The sequence below is a fragment of the Triticum aestivum genome, chromosome 6D (genome assembly GCF_018294505.1).
Source record: "Triticum aestivum cultivar Chinese Spring chromosome 6D, IWGSC CS RefSeq v2.1, whole genome shotgun sequence".
Classification (NCBI taxonomy): Eukaryota; Viridiplantae; Streptophyta; class Magnoliopsida; order Poales; family Poaceae; genus Triticum; species Triticum aestivum.
In genome coordinates, this window is record NC_057811.1 from 226,165,498 (window position 1) to 226,181,227 (window position 15,730).

The following is a 15,730-nucleotide window of genomic DNA, read 5'->3' on the forward strand; positions in this document are numbered from 1 at the left end:
TTGGCACAAGAATGACCGGTACGGCACAAGGACTCAAACTTTCGCGCACATGTCCATGGTCTATGAGATGCTTTACTTGCCTTTGTATTTCTTTGGTTTCTTCGGGGTTACTCGGTAGGGAGCCTTGTTTGGAAGTGGCGCTCCGGGGATGAGGTCGATGCGATGTTCGATGCCTCGTAGTGGAGGTAGACCCGGAGGTAACTCGTCGGGGAAAACATCTTGGAATTCCTGCAATAAAGAAGATAACACCAAAGGTAAATTGTGAGAGGTGTTAGTTTTTGGTGCCTCGTCCTTGCACAATAGGACATAGTGTAGGACACTTGATGGGTTCTCACACACTTCTCTCATCTCACATTTGGTGGCAAAGAGAACTAAGTTTTTCTTGTTGCTCATCGTGGAGGCACTCAATTTGGGCTTGTGGCGCTCACTCTCTTTTTGGTGGTTCGCTCTCTCACTATTCTCTCCACGATGGGTTGCTTGCTTGTCGGTGATTACTTGGCTTGGCGACATAGGTCGTAGCACATACTCATTTCCTTCCATCTTGAAGCTATAGTTGTTTGTACGCCCATTGTGGATGACACCGCGGTCATATTGCCATGGCCGTCCTAGAAGGAGGTGGCACACAGTCATCGGGATGACATCACACTCCAAAGTGTCTTCGTAAGCTCCAATCTTGAAAGAGACTTGTACTCTATGCTCGACTTGGATTGTGCCGTTGTTGCTTAGCCATTGAACCTTGTATGGGTGTGGGTGCTTCATCTTGACCAATTAGATCTTGGAGCATAGTTCTTCACTTGCGAGGTTATGGAAACTCCCTCCATCAATGATGACCTTGACGGACCTTCCATTTATGCCGGCCTTGGTGTGGAAGATATGGTATCTTTGGTCTTCGTCTTGTTGATGGTGAAGAGTCAAGACCTTAGAGACAACAAGAGCGGGGCTTGAATCTTCGTCACAAAAGATTTGATCATCTTCATCTTCGTTGTTCACTTGTCGGTGCATGGCCACTTGCTCAAGTGCTTCCATTTCTCCTTCACTCATTGAGTCATAGGTTCCGTCGTCGTTGAGGATTATGGTGCGCTTGTTGGTGCACTCAAAGGACTTGTGGCCTCGGTCGCCGCATGTGAAGCATTTGAAGGAACTTGTCTTGATGGTCTCATCGGTTGGGGTAGATGATGATGAAGCTCTCGGCTTGAAGTTGCTTGTAGTAGGAGGACGACTTGAGGTTGTCGAAGTTTTCTTGTAACTTGACTTGTCGCCGTTGCTTGTAGATGGCTTGGTTGAGGTAGAAGTTGTTGGAGTCGTTGAAGCTTGGGTGGTGGAGAAGCCGTAGGACTTGGATGAGAACTTGGCATATTTGAAGTCGTCTTGTACTTGCCATTCCGCTTTGGTAGCTTGATGCACTAGCTCGATGAGGTTCGAGTATGGTTGGAAGTCAGCGATCTTCTTGATAGGATGATTGATTCCATTCGAGAAACGTGCCATAGTTTTCTCGTCATCTTCCGTGACATTGGCTCGTATCATGGCAATCTCCATTTCCTTGTAGTACTCTTCAGCGCTCTTGGTTCCTTGTTTGAGGAGTTGGAGTTTCTTGAAGAGGTCGCGGTTGTAGTAGTTTGGCACGAAACGTGCTCTCATGACATCCTTCATTTGCGCCCAAGTAGTGATGGGTGGTTCACCTCTTGCCTCTCGGCGCTCAATGACTTGTTCCCACCAAATGAGGACGTAGTCTTGGAATTCAAGGGATGCCATTGCGATCTTCTTCTCTTCTTCGTAGTTGTGCAAGCGGAAGATTTTGTCAACCTTCAATGCCCATGAGATGTACTCTTCGGGGTCATTGCTTCCAGTGAACTTTGGCATGGTGAACTTTAGCTTTCCGTATCGTTTCTCTTCATTGTGTTGGGGTCGAGGATGATGATGTCCATGTCATTGAGGATTGACAAACTCATGTTGTTCTTGACAAGGAGGGTTGTCAACCTCATGTTGCTCTTGTCTTGGAAGATTTCCATTGTTTTCATGCTCTCGATGAACTTGATGCTCTTTTCGAACTTGAGGAGGCGCTTGTCGATCTTGGAGAGGAACGTGACGATGCACGCGTGCTTGATAAATCCTTTCTTGAACTTCATCGCGAAGCGTTTCTTGTTGCTCACGAGCTTGCCGGTTGCGCGTGGCTACGGCGTGACTTGAATATCGAAAGGCACGTTGCGCCTCAAGTGCTTGAGCTTCACGGAGTTGTTGTTCTTGTCGTTGTGCCTTGGCATCTTGTGCATCTTGGTGTTGTCGCGCTCGCTCCTCTTGTTCTTGTTGGCGTTGACGTTTGCCGTTCTTGTGCTTGTGCAAATGTAGCTTGGTTTTGACGACGTCGGTGCTCTTGAGAGTCGGTGTGTGTAGAGGATTGCGGTTAGCTTGACGATCTTGACGCGCGGCACGACGAAGAGTATTCGATGTCGGGGTACTTGAGTCGGAGACGGTGTCGTCGGAGTGTCTACTCGAGCGGCTCCTTCTTGCGTAGGACGAAGTGGTAGAAGAGCGGTTGACCAACAAGGCACGAATCTCGTCCATTCTTGCGTCATTCTCGTGCTTGTGCTCGTCGAGCTTGTTGTCGAAGTAGTCTCTTGTGCATTGCTCGGAGAGTCGCAAGTTGGTGGGAGATTGTCGATGCGGTCTAGTTGCTCTTCATGCAAAGCTCGTTGTGTACCAAAGAGGTGTAGCTTGGTGACGTAGTTGTTCGGATCGCTGTCTTGCTCGAGGAAGAGTGGGTTGGTAGAAGTACTTGGCCTATCCATCAATGCAACAAAATATGTGAGTGGGAGAAAGAGAAGAACTTATACCAAATGTACCTTGACCGATGTTGAAGATGTATCAATGATCACTCAATGTGTAACAAGGAAATAGCACAATTTGTACCAATTCTTGTCGGTTTCTCACACCTACACAAGTAAAAGCTTATGGTGGAGCTTGGTTAGGATGGTGGCACAATTTTTTTGATGTGATAGTAAGCAAGACTCAATAATGTTGGAAAAGATTCGCAAGTTGCAAATGCAACAAGTAGACCAATAGCAAAATTGGTACACGGAAACACACACTCAAAAAGATAGGTGGGGTCGTGCAACCAAGGGTGAGCCAAAATGTGGAATCCACGAAAATGCTCTTGTTGCACAACACTAGAGAGACGCTAGCATGATTGCACAATAGGCGGATACAAACTTGTGCACAACCTACTAAGCAAAAATGCAACGACTTCTATCCCAAGTATGCTCTATGTATGATGCTCCGATGATATGATCCAAGATCGAGTATAACAATCTTTGTGTTTTATGATGTTATGGTTCTTGCTTATAAGCTCTTTGCTTATCTTTCCCTTTTGATTAAAAGCTTGTTTGGCTCTTTGTTGTTTGAGCTATTTTCTCATGCAATGCTTGACAAACCAAGATAGCAATTGTGTATGCGATGACAACTTTGTGACACAAGAGATGATACCAAGATATGCAACATGATGATATTGTATGTATGATATGGGAAGTATGATCACTAATGTGCACAAGTCACGTTGCCGGCAATACTCAAAGGCTAGTCTCGATAGGTAAGTGACGCGAAAGTAAGGCTATGGGGTTATCAATGCAAATGCAAGAAAGTATGATGATATCACGATACCAAGATGATACCAAGGTGAGGTTGATACCACAATAGTGTATCGTTCGTAGTAGTCCTTGGCGAAGATGAGCGGTGGTGATGTTGATGTCGAACCGTCCCTAAGTACCCGAAACACGTTAGGAAACGGTGAGCCACAACTCAAATTCTCAAAACCAAATGTGGCAAAAAGTGTCGGAGTAGGTAGCGGTCAAGTGGTGGTATGGTTTGGGTTTGCGGAAGTTGGGTGGTGTTGGTTGAAAGGGGGTATGTGGAGGCGTAGGTGGCGGTGGTCAAAAACTGCAGAAAATGCAGTTTCGTCAGTGGAGGCCGGATGATCTGGGCCAGGAGCCGGATGATCCGGGTCAGAAGTCGGATGATCCGGGCGGGTCAACCGCGCTCGGGGATGGCTCGGGATGAACTCGAAAACAGGGTCAAATTCGATTATTTCGTGGATTTTGGATGTATTGCGAGGTGGAGATGGTGGGGGAAGGTAAGATCCACTTGCAACACAACAAATTCACGGATCGAAACCAACAAAACTTTATCAAAACTCACAAATCACAAGAAACATTTTTGGGGCTATTTTGTGGGGATTTTTGGATTAGGACGAAAAACAACAAAATCAAGCTAGAAAACGAAGAGGGGAGGCTCCGAAATCGTGATCAACCTGGCTCTGATACCAGATGATGTAGGGTGAGACCCTAAACGGCCGACTTTCACGAAAGGAGCAGATCCCATCCAAGAACATGAGGAACACGAGGGGGAAACGAGGGGAAACACAAGAGAGATCACTAAACCAACAAGATATAGTCACACATATGCTAGATCCTCGAAACACAAGTGCGGATACACAATCCAAAGTCAATAATGGACGATACAAAGGGTAACCGGTTCTTCTCCTAGAGGAGTTCTTGGTGGGGCCACCCAAGAGGGGGTCTTGAATCCAAGGGGATCTTCTCCGTAGAGGGGCCGCGGTCTCTCTCGAGGAGATGATCCGTATGGATGAGCAAAAGCTATCCTCACATATGAGCTAAACCAATGCTAACCCAAGAAAGGCGTGGAGGAGTCATATATATAGAGTTTGGGGGGCGAAGGGTACATGGGCCTCGGCCCAACATCATGCACGCAGATATTGTCCGGATGATCCGAATGTTGGTCCGGATGATCCGGCCTTTGGGAGCCCGGATGATCTGGGTCGGCGTCCGGATGATCCGGCTGGGTCGTGGCCGCCGCGGAGGATCCGGATGTCCGGGGCCTTGTCTGGATGTCCGGGTGTGGCCGGATGATTCGGGCCTGGGTCCGGATGAGCCGGCTTCAGGGTGAAGCTTCGGGTGTTCTTGGGCGTGGTAGCCGGATCGTTCGGGCCGGGGTCCGGATCATCAGGATGGTGGTCCGGATCGTCCGGGCTTCTGCTGACTTTGCCCTTCTTCTTCTCCGTCTTCATGTCCATCTGCCTCTTCAGATTCTCCTTGGTCCTTAGCGTCTCCATGGCTAACTCCTTGATATCTGAGTACGCACAATGTCTCCGTTTGAGGTAGTAGCCATGTCTCATGTTCATCGAAGTGGAATTGTGAGAGGAGAGATGTCACCTCGGTTTCGAGAGCTCTTGCACGTGCTCGAGTCAAGGGTCCATTTGGCACTTGGTGAGACGATCGTAGGTCCGTGGGGATGACCTTGTGATGCTCCGCATCACACCCCAAGTGCAGTATATCTCATCATCCGCGTCCTCCCAATTGTTATCACGCGTTGCAAATCCAACTTCATCAAGAACATTTGATAACTGTTCATCATCATCAGGAAGCAGGTTTTCAATTATTTGGGCTTTCATTTCCTTGGTCAACTTGTCCGTGCAACAACCCCTTGATCTGTTGCCCAGACTATGCACAGGCCTAAGGACAAGATTGCAGCACCCGATATCAGACCAAGCACAAGAGATCAGTTCTTTCAAGAATCAAAGTGCAGATCAAGAAGACCAAGTCAAGCCAAAGAAGCAATATACTGCTAAGGGAAAAACCTCCCTTGCCGGGCAAGCGAGCCTGGCGAGGTCGGGTTTAACCCGGAAGCAAGCCTTCAGATCGTCCCGGAGGTCTGCCGGGGCTTGCGGAGGCAAACTACTCCACCACACCACCTCACAGCGACGCAAGTCATCGATCGGTGCGGTGTCAAGCCCTAAGTGACTAAGTGGCTGCTTCTTGCCACATGGCAGCCACATCCAACGGAAAACACCTCCAAATGACACCCGTCCTGAGACGTGTCAAGCAAGCAAGCGTGAAGCTGGCAAAACAGCCTGGCAAGGCTTGCCGGGCACGCTGTGATGTGACACTGAGAGGCGCATTTAATGCGTTCTGTGCACTTGCAGAGTTATGTACGAAAACACTGTTTGCTATCAAATTAGTGTGTAAAAGACTGATTTTCCACTGGGGTGACCCCTTGATCTATAAAAGGAGGCCCATGGCAACCGTAGAGAGGATTCGGACCCTCGCATATACATACGCGCGTAGCCACTCTCGCCCCGAGGCAACCCTGCCGAGCAAGAGCACCGCGTTCTCCACCATGATCCACCATCAATCCACCAAAGCAGGAGTAGGGTTTTACGCCTCACGGCGGCCCGAACCTGGGTAAAACTGCCCGGGTGATCTCTACAGTGTTTTGTTATGCTTCTCCGCTCTTTGTGCAACGTGCCCATCCCCACGTCAAACCAAAAGGGGCTCATGGCCCCATAGGTGGCTGTGGTTTCCTATGACATCTTTGGCGCGCCAAGTAGGGGGAGTCACTTGCGCGAACCCGGGAGCATAAGCAGCACGTCATCTTCATCGCCATTTTCGTCATCGATGGCTCCATCAACTATGGCACCCAAGAAGAAGCCCGGTGCCGCAGCTCACCCGTCCGCCTCGAAGGCCTCACCGCCCGCGATCGCCGATGCCACGGGGAATGCGGAGACGCATGAGGATGTGGACGCGGCGGGGGATGTGGTCGGCGCAGGCGGCGTTGTTACCACCTCCCCCGCGGCCGAAGCAGGAGCGGGGAGCATTGGAGAAGGATAGCACCAACAACATTCCGGTGACCACGCTCCGCGAGGTACGTGTAGAGAGATTATTCCTTCTATCCCTCCCTGCCCACCTAAGGGGCACAGCCACGGCAGTGACTCTAGCCCTGAGGCGAATCGCAATCCTCCGGTCACCCCTGCTGCGGGCGCGGTCACAGGACATGCACCACCCCCGGAACAAACTGGCCGAGCCAATGCTCAGAATGGGGTCATTGGTCCACACGCTCCACCACCTCGTCACCACGTCATCTAAGCGGCTGGCTCCCGATGATGGGAGCCTGGTGCAGCACTGCCGGGACCGTCAGGAGCCAAGCGACGCTGCGGTCTCCATCACCCTCACATATGCCAAGTACCGCTTCGGAGGCCATGGCGCGGGCCTAGCTGCTACTGAGATTTCTGCCGGCAGCTGATAAGGTGGATGAGTGGAGAGCCACCATTCAGAGCCTGATTGGCTTTGCCGAGGCTGGAGGCTCAAAGCGAGGTGGCCCGCCACGGCCTCCCTAGACGATGACGGCAGCCCACGCTGCTGGCCGTGCGGAAGGGGCCACCCCCACGGTGCAACCCGCACCGCGGCAACCAGCGAGAGGGCCACACGACCAAGAGCTTGATGATATCTTGATGGCTACATCCGATCCTCGAGCACGTCAATGCCGACGGCGAGCCCCGGAGGACAGGGCGAGGGAGGGCACACGCGTCACCACCGAGCGACTCCGCGGCAACCACCACCAGTTCGATTGGTGCGATGGCCCCAATGTCGACGAGCCCGCGCTCGGCGGAGTCGGGTACCTGCCTTTCGAGCCTGGGTGCCCTGCCTTCACCCGTGAGCTGCGGCAAGTCTGTTGGCTGTCCGCTTGCACGTTCAAGCCTGAGATACCAGAGAAGTATGATGGGAGACTAAACCCGACAGAGTTCTTGAGCATCTACACCATCGTTGTTCAAGATGCCGGGGGAAGAGATGAGAAGGTTTTTGCCAACTACTTCCCTTTGGCACTCAAGCCAAACGTGAGGTCTTGGCTGATGCACCTGCCGGAGAACTCCATCTCGACTTGGGCCGAACTGTGCCATGAGTTCGTTGGCGCCTTCACGGGCAGCCATCAAAAACCAGGGCGGCCCAGCAATTTGTAGCTTCTCCCGCAGAAGGAAGGGAGACTCTTTGAAAGTACATGGAGAGGTTTAGCCGAGTCCACAGAAATATTCCAGACACCCACCCGATAGTTGTGATAGCTGCGTTCCAATCCAACGTGCGCAATCGTCGATACGTTCCAAGATGAACGTTCGATTGCCCAAGACTGTGAAGGAGCTCTGCACCTTGGTGGACAAGTGTTCTCGGGTGGAGGAAGGGAGGAAACTCCTTGGGGAAGAAGATGGCGTCGACATCGACTCAAAGGATGATGACGAGGCCACTAGTCAGAAGAAGAAGAACAAGAAGCGCAACAAGAGGCACAAGGATAAGGCAGTAATGACCGTTGAGGGATCGGGCACGCCTAGTATAGGCAAGAAGGCTAACACTACAAAAAAAGACACATCCGTGACATTTTGGGCCGAACGAAGTTTTTTCTGTCATACTTATGACACTTCTATGACGATAATTGTGACAAAACCAGGTATCATCATAGATGTGGTGGGCTTCTACTTCTATGACAAAAAATCATGACAGAAAATGGGCTTTTCGTCTTGGGCGGGCTAGAGACACAGCTGCATGACATTCTTTGGGCCGTCCATGATGGAAAAAACCGTGGTAGAAGCGAGGGCAAGGAAAATATCGGGGTGTTCCCGGTTACGGTGGGTGGTCGGGGCCGAGCGATGCGCATTTCTCTCATACACGCACGCGCGTGGGTGCGAGGCGTTGGGCTCTAACTGAACCCGAGCGAGGCGTTGGGCTCTAACTGAACCCGAGCGAGGCGTTGGGCTCTAACTGAACCCGAGCGAGGCGTTGGGCTCTAACTGAACCCGAGCATTTGCACTGCAGGCTACGCGTTACTGAACCCGATCGATCGATCGATGGCTGTTAACTGAACCCGATCGAGCGATTCCTTCGCTACTGCTGCTAACTGAAGCAGATCGATGCTACCTCTGGATGAACAGTGAGTGTTGCTGGGGGGGTTTGGATGAACAGTTCCCGGTGGGGTGGATGAACAGGACCCCGTGGTGTTACCTATGGATGAACAGGATCCCGATCTATCGAGCCGGTTGGGGCTGGATGAACAGGACCACCCCGTGGAGGGCTGGATGAACAGTAGACGGTGGAGGGCTGGATGAACAGTAGCCCGTGGAGGGGTGGTTGAACAGGAGCCCGTGGAGAGGGCTAGTTGAACAGTAGCCGGCGGAGTAGCGCGCGGTTGAGGCTGGATGAACAGGAGCCCGTGGATGAACAATCACAGGTGGAGGCTGGAGGAGGTCGACGGTGGATGAATATTAGCACATGGAGGCTGGAGGGGGTCGACGGAGATGAAAAGTATCCTGTGGAGTCCCGTTTTGCGGCATGCCACACCCCTCCCGATGAACATGACCCCCATTTCGACCGTAGCGCTCCAACACAAGTTTGTTTCTCCGTTTTGCGGCACGCCACACCCCTCCTGATCAACAGGACCCCCGTTTCGATCGTAGGAGGTCCGTTTCCTCCGTTTTGCGGTACGCCAGACCCCTCCCGATGAACAGCATCCCATTTCGACCATGGCCGGTCGAACACAAGGCCGTTTCCTCCGTTCTGCGGTACGCTAGGCCTCGTTTCCATCGGCTCTTCCATCCAAGCCCTCTCGATGAACACGACGACGCATTCCGTTCCGACCCAGCGGGTTGTCTCCCCATGAACACGACGACGACGCAGTTTCTCCATTCCGACCTAGCCATGTACACGAGCCCTGGCCATACGTATGCGCGAGTAGGCGTTCGAGACCCTGCCCGTATGTACGTAAGTGGCCGTATTTTCTTTCTTGCACACTGGCCGCTGTACGTACGTGTACATGCTACATGCGCGCCTCTACTACGACACGTGCGCGCCTCTACATCGACCAGTATGTACGTACACGTTCGCGACCAGTATGACAACGCTACATACGCTTCGACCAGGTGGGTCCCGACTGTCAGGCACTTCCTTGCATGCGAAGATGTAGCTGGTGGGTCCCAGAAGTGAGGGGGGCGAATCGTTTTTTTTTGCCCGGACACACTTCCTTGTGTGCGAAGATGTAGCTGGTGGGTCCCAGCAGTCAGGGGGAAACATTTTTTTCGCGAAATACGGTGGCCCGTCCGGTGGGTCCCCGCTGTCAGCTGGAGGAATAATTATTTTGTGCGTAATAAGGAGGCACTTCCTTGCTGCGGCTGTGGACCCAGCTGTCAGCCTCTCCACGTACAGTATTCTTCCGATGGAAGTCGTTCCTTGACCACGTTGCCCACGCCGCGTCGAGAGCACCAGGGCGGTGGACGATGGCGAGGCCTAGGAAGGTGACGACGCGGAGCCGGGGAAGACGCGGCAGTGGATGCCCACGCGTAGAGGAGTATGAGGGTTCACTGGTTCGCTGCGGTGTGAGGTTGCCGTCGCCGCAGAATAACAGGGGGTGTGGGTGAGTAGAGGGATGGCCTGGCCAGCGGTGGGAGTAGTAGGGGGCGGTGAGGCCTCCGCCGCATCGTAGCCGGCCACGGGAGGCAGGAGCACGAGGCACGACCGGCGCTGGTTTGGGCGGCTGGAGCAAGAAGACCATAGGTTGAAGAAGCACTATGGCCGTTGGATAGACATCGTACGGTCACTGGAGCTAGAATCATGCATATTGACTAAGTTGACAAAGCCCTCCGTCCCCATCAACTTAGTAGGCCCACAAGTCAGCCTGCCACTATACTGGGTCCTAGCTAGCAGGGGGAGTATTCATTTTTTTGTGCGTAATAAGGAGGCACTTCCTTGCATGCGAAGATATAGCTGGTGGGTCCAAGCTTTCAGCGGCGGTACCATTTTTTCGGGAAATACAGAGGCCCTTTCAGTGGGTCCCAGATGTCTGGTGGAGGAATCATTATTTTGCGCGTAATAAGGAGGCATTTCCTTGTGTGCAGCCATGGACCCAGTTGTCAGCCTCTCCACGTACAGTCCACTTCAGATCCATGTCGGTCGTTGATCACGTTGACCAGGCCGCGCCGAGAGCACCAGGGCGGTGGACGGCGGTGAGGCCTAGGAAGGTAACGACGCGGAGGCAGGGAAGACTCGGCAGTTGTTTCCCACGCGGAGGGGAGTACGACTGTACGATGGTTTACTAGTTCGTCTGCCGTCGCCGGAGAATAATAGCAGGTGTGGGTGAGTAGAGGGATGGCTAGGCCAGCGATGGGAGTACGGTGGGGCGGTGAGGCCTTCACGGCAGCATAGTCGGCCGCGGGGAGGAGAGAGCAGGCAGTCCCGCCGGCGCTTGTTTGAGTGGCTGGAGCAGGAAGAGCAGAGATTGAAGAAGCACGACGGCCGTTGGATGGACATCCAACAGTCACTGCTTGTGCGTCAACCTTTTTTTAGGAAGGCCTCAAATCTGTGGAAAACATCATACAACCCATCTGCCATTATTTCTAATAATTTACAGCCCATTTCCTAATTTTAAATGTTTTTTTGGAGTCCATATTCTTTTTGTTAGCATTATAGCCCATATTGTGGCCATGGTTAAAAAATTATACGAAATTTTGCATATTTCGGTGCGGTCCGAGCTGTTTTTAATCCCGAAATTTCGAGTCACATTCAAACTGATTTTAAAAATAAATGTATATCAATATAAAATCCAACAAATTGTCCACGGATAAAAATCAATGCAATTTAAAATCTCGAAATGAAAAAAAGAAATTTGAAACTAATTGCCGGTTTGATGTGTTTTAAAAATGTACAGCCCATTTCTCATTACTGATAGGCCATTTTCTCGTCTACCCGAATGAAGCACTCCTTGTCTTGAAAGATTTGCAGCCCAACAGGTCTGAGAAAGTGACTTACTGACAAAGCGACTTACTTGGCAAATCACAAAAAAACTGGGCCATGGCCGTGGACCCAGCTGCGGCCGTGGACCCAGCTGTCAGCCTCTCCACATACAGTACTCTTCCGATGGAAGTTGGTCGTTGACCACATTGACCACGCAGCGCCGACGGCGAGGCCTAGGAAGGGGACAACGCGGAACCGGGGAAGACGCGGCAGTGGATGCCCACGTGGAGAGGAGTACGAGGCTGCCGTCACCGCATAATAACAGGGGTTGTGGGTGAGTAGAGGGATGCCCTGGCCAGCGGTGGGAGTAGTAGGGGGCGGTGAGGCCTCCGCGGCATCACAGCCGGCCACGGGAGGCAGGAGCATGCGGCACAACCGGCGCTGCTTTGCGCGGCTGGAGCAAGAAGACCAGAGGTTGAAGAAGCACTATGGCCGTTGGATGGACATCGTACGGTCACTGGAGCTAGAATCGTTCATATTAACTAAGTTGACAAAGCCCTCCGTCCCCGTCAACTTAGTAGGCCCACAAGTCAGCCACCCACTATGGTGGGTCCCAGCTAGCAGGGGGTTCATTTTTTTTGGGCGTAATAAGGAGGCACTTCCTTGCGTGCAAAGATATAGCTGGTGGGTCCGACCTGTCAACGGGGGGAACGTTTTTTTCGTGAAATACAGAAGCCCTTCCCATGTACAGTCCACGTACAGTGGATAATAAGGAGGAACTTTACTTGCGTGTGATCATGGACCTCGTGGGTCCCAGCCGTCAGTCTCTCCACGTACAGTCCTCTTCCAATGACTCTCGTATGTTGACCACGCCGCACCGAGGCGGTGGACGACGGCGAGGCACCAGACTGGAATGACCCGGAGATGGGGAATACGCGGCAGTGGAGTCACAGACGGAGAGGAGTGGGAAACTTGACTGGTTCGGGTGCGGGGTGGGCCTACACTCGGCAGAGAATAAAAGGAGGTGCGGAGTGAAGGGATGGCCTGGCCGTCGGTGGGGTAGCATTTCGCTGAGGAGCGCAAAACAACGCCGCTGGACGCCGGAGGCTAGCGCAGGCAGTCCAGGCAGCGCTGGGGGAAGAAAACGAGAGATGGAAGAAGAATGCCGGCTGTTCGATGTAAATCCAACGCCTTCTTAGGCTTCGTCCTACTGGCCCACATGTTAGCCAGTCCATTTGTTTTTTTAGTCCATTTGGTGGGCTGGGTGAAACAATGATGTAGCATCTATGCAGCCCGTTTATACATATGGTAGAAATTAAAGCCCATTTGCATTTTTCTCGAAATCCGCGGACTTGCTGGGCTGGGGGAAAATATCATGTTGGGCTAGACGGGGAAATGTTATAAAAACATAAACACATGATTGCACGTCTATTACTTCATTGGTCAGTAAAATCTTTGCAAGCTTATGTACGCAATCAGTAGGAGTTAACTTGCCAAGTTATATATAAACAAGTATTATTATTATTTTGTAAGAACTTTCAACTTACGAAATAAAATATCATTTAAATTTGATGAGTTAATAGTACGTGGGGTATTATTATTTTTTAGGCTAGACGTGGGACAGTTGAGTTGGTTCTAGGGAAAAGTACTGGGAGAAAACTGAGTTTACATCGAAAAAGAAAGTGGGAGAAAATTCAGGTATAGGATTAATGAAAACGAAAAATAAAGGAAGTGGGAAGGTCTATAAAATGGTTGGACGAACGACAGGTTTAACGGAAACTTATGTTGTTTCTAATATATATATATATATATATGTGTGTGTGTGTAATAAAATAAGATATCACTATAGGTTCAGTTTTGCATTCTTATAGAAAACAGGTTCAGTTTTGCATTCTTATAGAAAAATAGAACTGAGCTGTGCGTCGTCTTGAAAAAACAAACATAACATGGGCTTCTGATGTTATAGACAACCTAGGTTGGGAGGCCCAGAGGCCGCTTGATAGCTGCTGGATCCAAAAAATGTTGAAACATGTCGTGGGCTGCCCATGTTAAACAAAAAAACCTAGACCATGGACCTGGTGGGCCCGGGACTGTCAGCCTCTCGACGAACAGTTGTCTCCCGATTCCTCTTGTTTTGCTGACCATGTTGCGAACGACAGACGGCGGCGCCGCGGCTAGAGCACCAAGGCGGAGGACGACGTCGAGACCTTGGACCAAACGAACCGGAGCGGGGGAAGACGCAGGCGGAGGGGAGTATGAGGGTTGACTTGTTCGGGTGCAGGGTGGGCCGGTGGAGCTGCCGCCGCCGGACAATGTGTGGTAGTAGAGGGATGGCCTGGCCAATGCTATAGGCTATGATGGCCAGCCGCTGTATAGGAAGAGGACGAAAGATTAAAAATAAATAAAGAAATACAAATGGATAGGTGGTTGGTCCCATATGTCTGTGTACGAGACCTGATGGGTCCACCTGAGGAGGGGAATATGTTGGGAGGAAGGAGATTCAAAACACGGCAACCGAGTGAACTAGTTTTTTTTAACAGACAAGTGAACTAGTTACATACATAAGAAAATAGCCACTAAAAAGCAAACAGGTTAATGGGTCCTTAAAAGAAATATTTCGGACAAAATAGATAATTACGACACATAGGCTAATGCATGAAACACTCAGATGGTAAAGGTGCGTATAAACAGATAAAGTACAACATCTAGACCTTCCTCGCACGCTTGATCATGACGCTGCGGCTGTCTGTGTACTCGTCGGTTACGGGAAGCAGACACGCCCTCATGTCCAAGATCTGCGTGTACATGTCGTAGCATGCGTATGCATCCTTGGCCGCGTAGGTTATGTAGGTTAGATTCAGAGGTACCTCCCTCGTGTTCAGGTCCTTGGTATCATTGTCTTCTTTCATGTTGGCGTATCAGGGGTCGATGATGGTCTCGGCAAGGTCATCCACGGAGTCCTTCTCCTGCCCGTTGCTGATGATCTTGTATTGCTTCTGGATGTCGACAAGCTTGTTGCACCAGATGGCCGAATCGTCGCGTTCTTCCTTCTCTCCACCGTAGCGAAGGTGCAGTCGGCGCTGCCGATGAAACGGGCGAATGCTCCAGAACCTCTGATGGCCCTACAGAAGTGGTAGATGAGAACCTCGTCCCGCACACATACCTGGGCGACGGCGATCCGCTGGTCCCTATCAGGAGAAGAATGGATGGGCACAAGGTCTAGTCCTGCAACCTTGTGCTTTCTCGTCCTGTAGGTACTGCTTGAACTCGGCAAGGCAGAGCTTCACCGAGTCTGGATCGTTGGTGTACATCACATTCAACTTGGTCCAGCCATATGACTAAACGGCGAAATCAAAGGGGAACTCCTTGCTGAACTCCATATCCAGTAGGCTCACCCCTCAGAACGCCATTGGAGTCTCTTCAAGTGAACGAGTGTGTAGGCGGCGGCAGCAGTTCGTTTTTCAGCTCTTGGGGAACTGGATTCAACAGTAAACTGAGTGTGTACAGGTGACAATAGTTACTACCCTTCCCTCATCCGCTGCACGCCCGGCAGAAGATGCACCCTCGATGCATTCAAACGCCTCCATTAAGAAACCTACTCCGGCCACAGGTGCGGTTCACGAGCGGGTCTGTATTGGTACTGTAATAACAGGAGTTAGTGGTCACTTTACTTAAATTTAATTAGCTTTAATAGAAATTTATACTTAAAACAAGCAATGCATTGGCTCGTTCTATCAGTACCACAGGATCAACATGCACAACAATTCGAATTATTATTCTCAGGACGCACATGATCAACACATTTGTCGCACTTTCACAAACATAATACTACCAAGTTTGAACTATTTGTTATGGTTGTTGTCCTCTGCATCATCATGCCGTGTTTCCCAGCTTGCAAGATTTAGAACCAACAAGTAAGATCCAAATAATAAGTACAACAAAGATGCCTACACATCTCATTGATTCCCAACTTGCAAGATTCAGAACAAACAAATAAGATCCAAATAATAAGTACAACAAAGATGCCTACACATCTCATTGATTCCCAGCTTGCAAGATTCAGAACCAACAAATAAGATTCAAATAATAAGTACAACAAAGATGCCTACACATCTCATTGATTCCCAGCTTGCATGATTCAGAACCAACCCATTAGAGCCTTTTGATAAAGTGAA

The 15,730-nt window shown here is 50.8% G+C and overlaps 1 pseudogene; it reads right to left on the bottom strand.

Annotated features, from left to right (window-relative positions):
• The window catches only part of LOC123142568 (protein MEI2-like 4), a 104,942-nt pseudogene that overhangs the window by 26,073 nt on the left and 63,139 nt on the right, over positions 1-15,730 (bottom strand).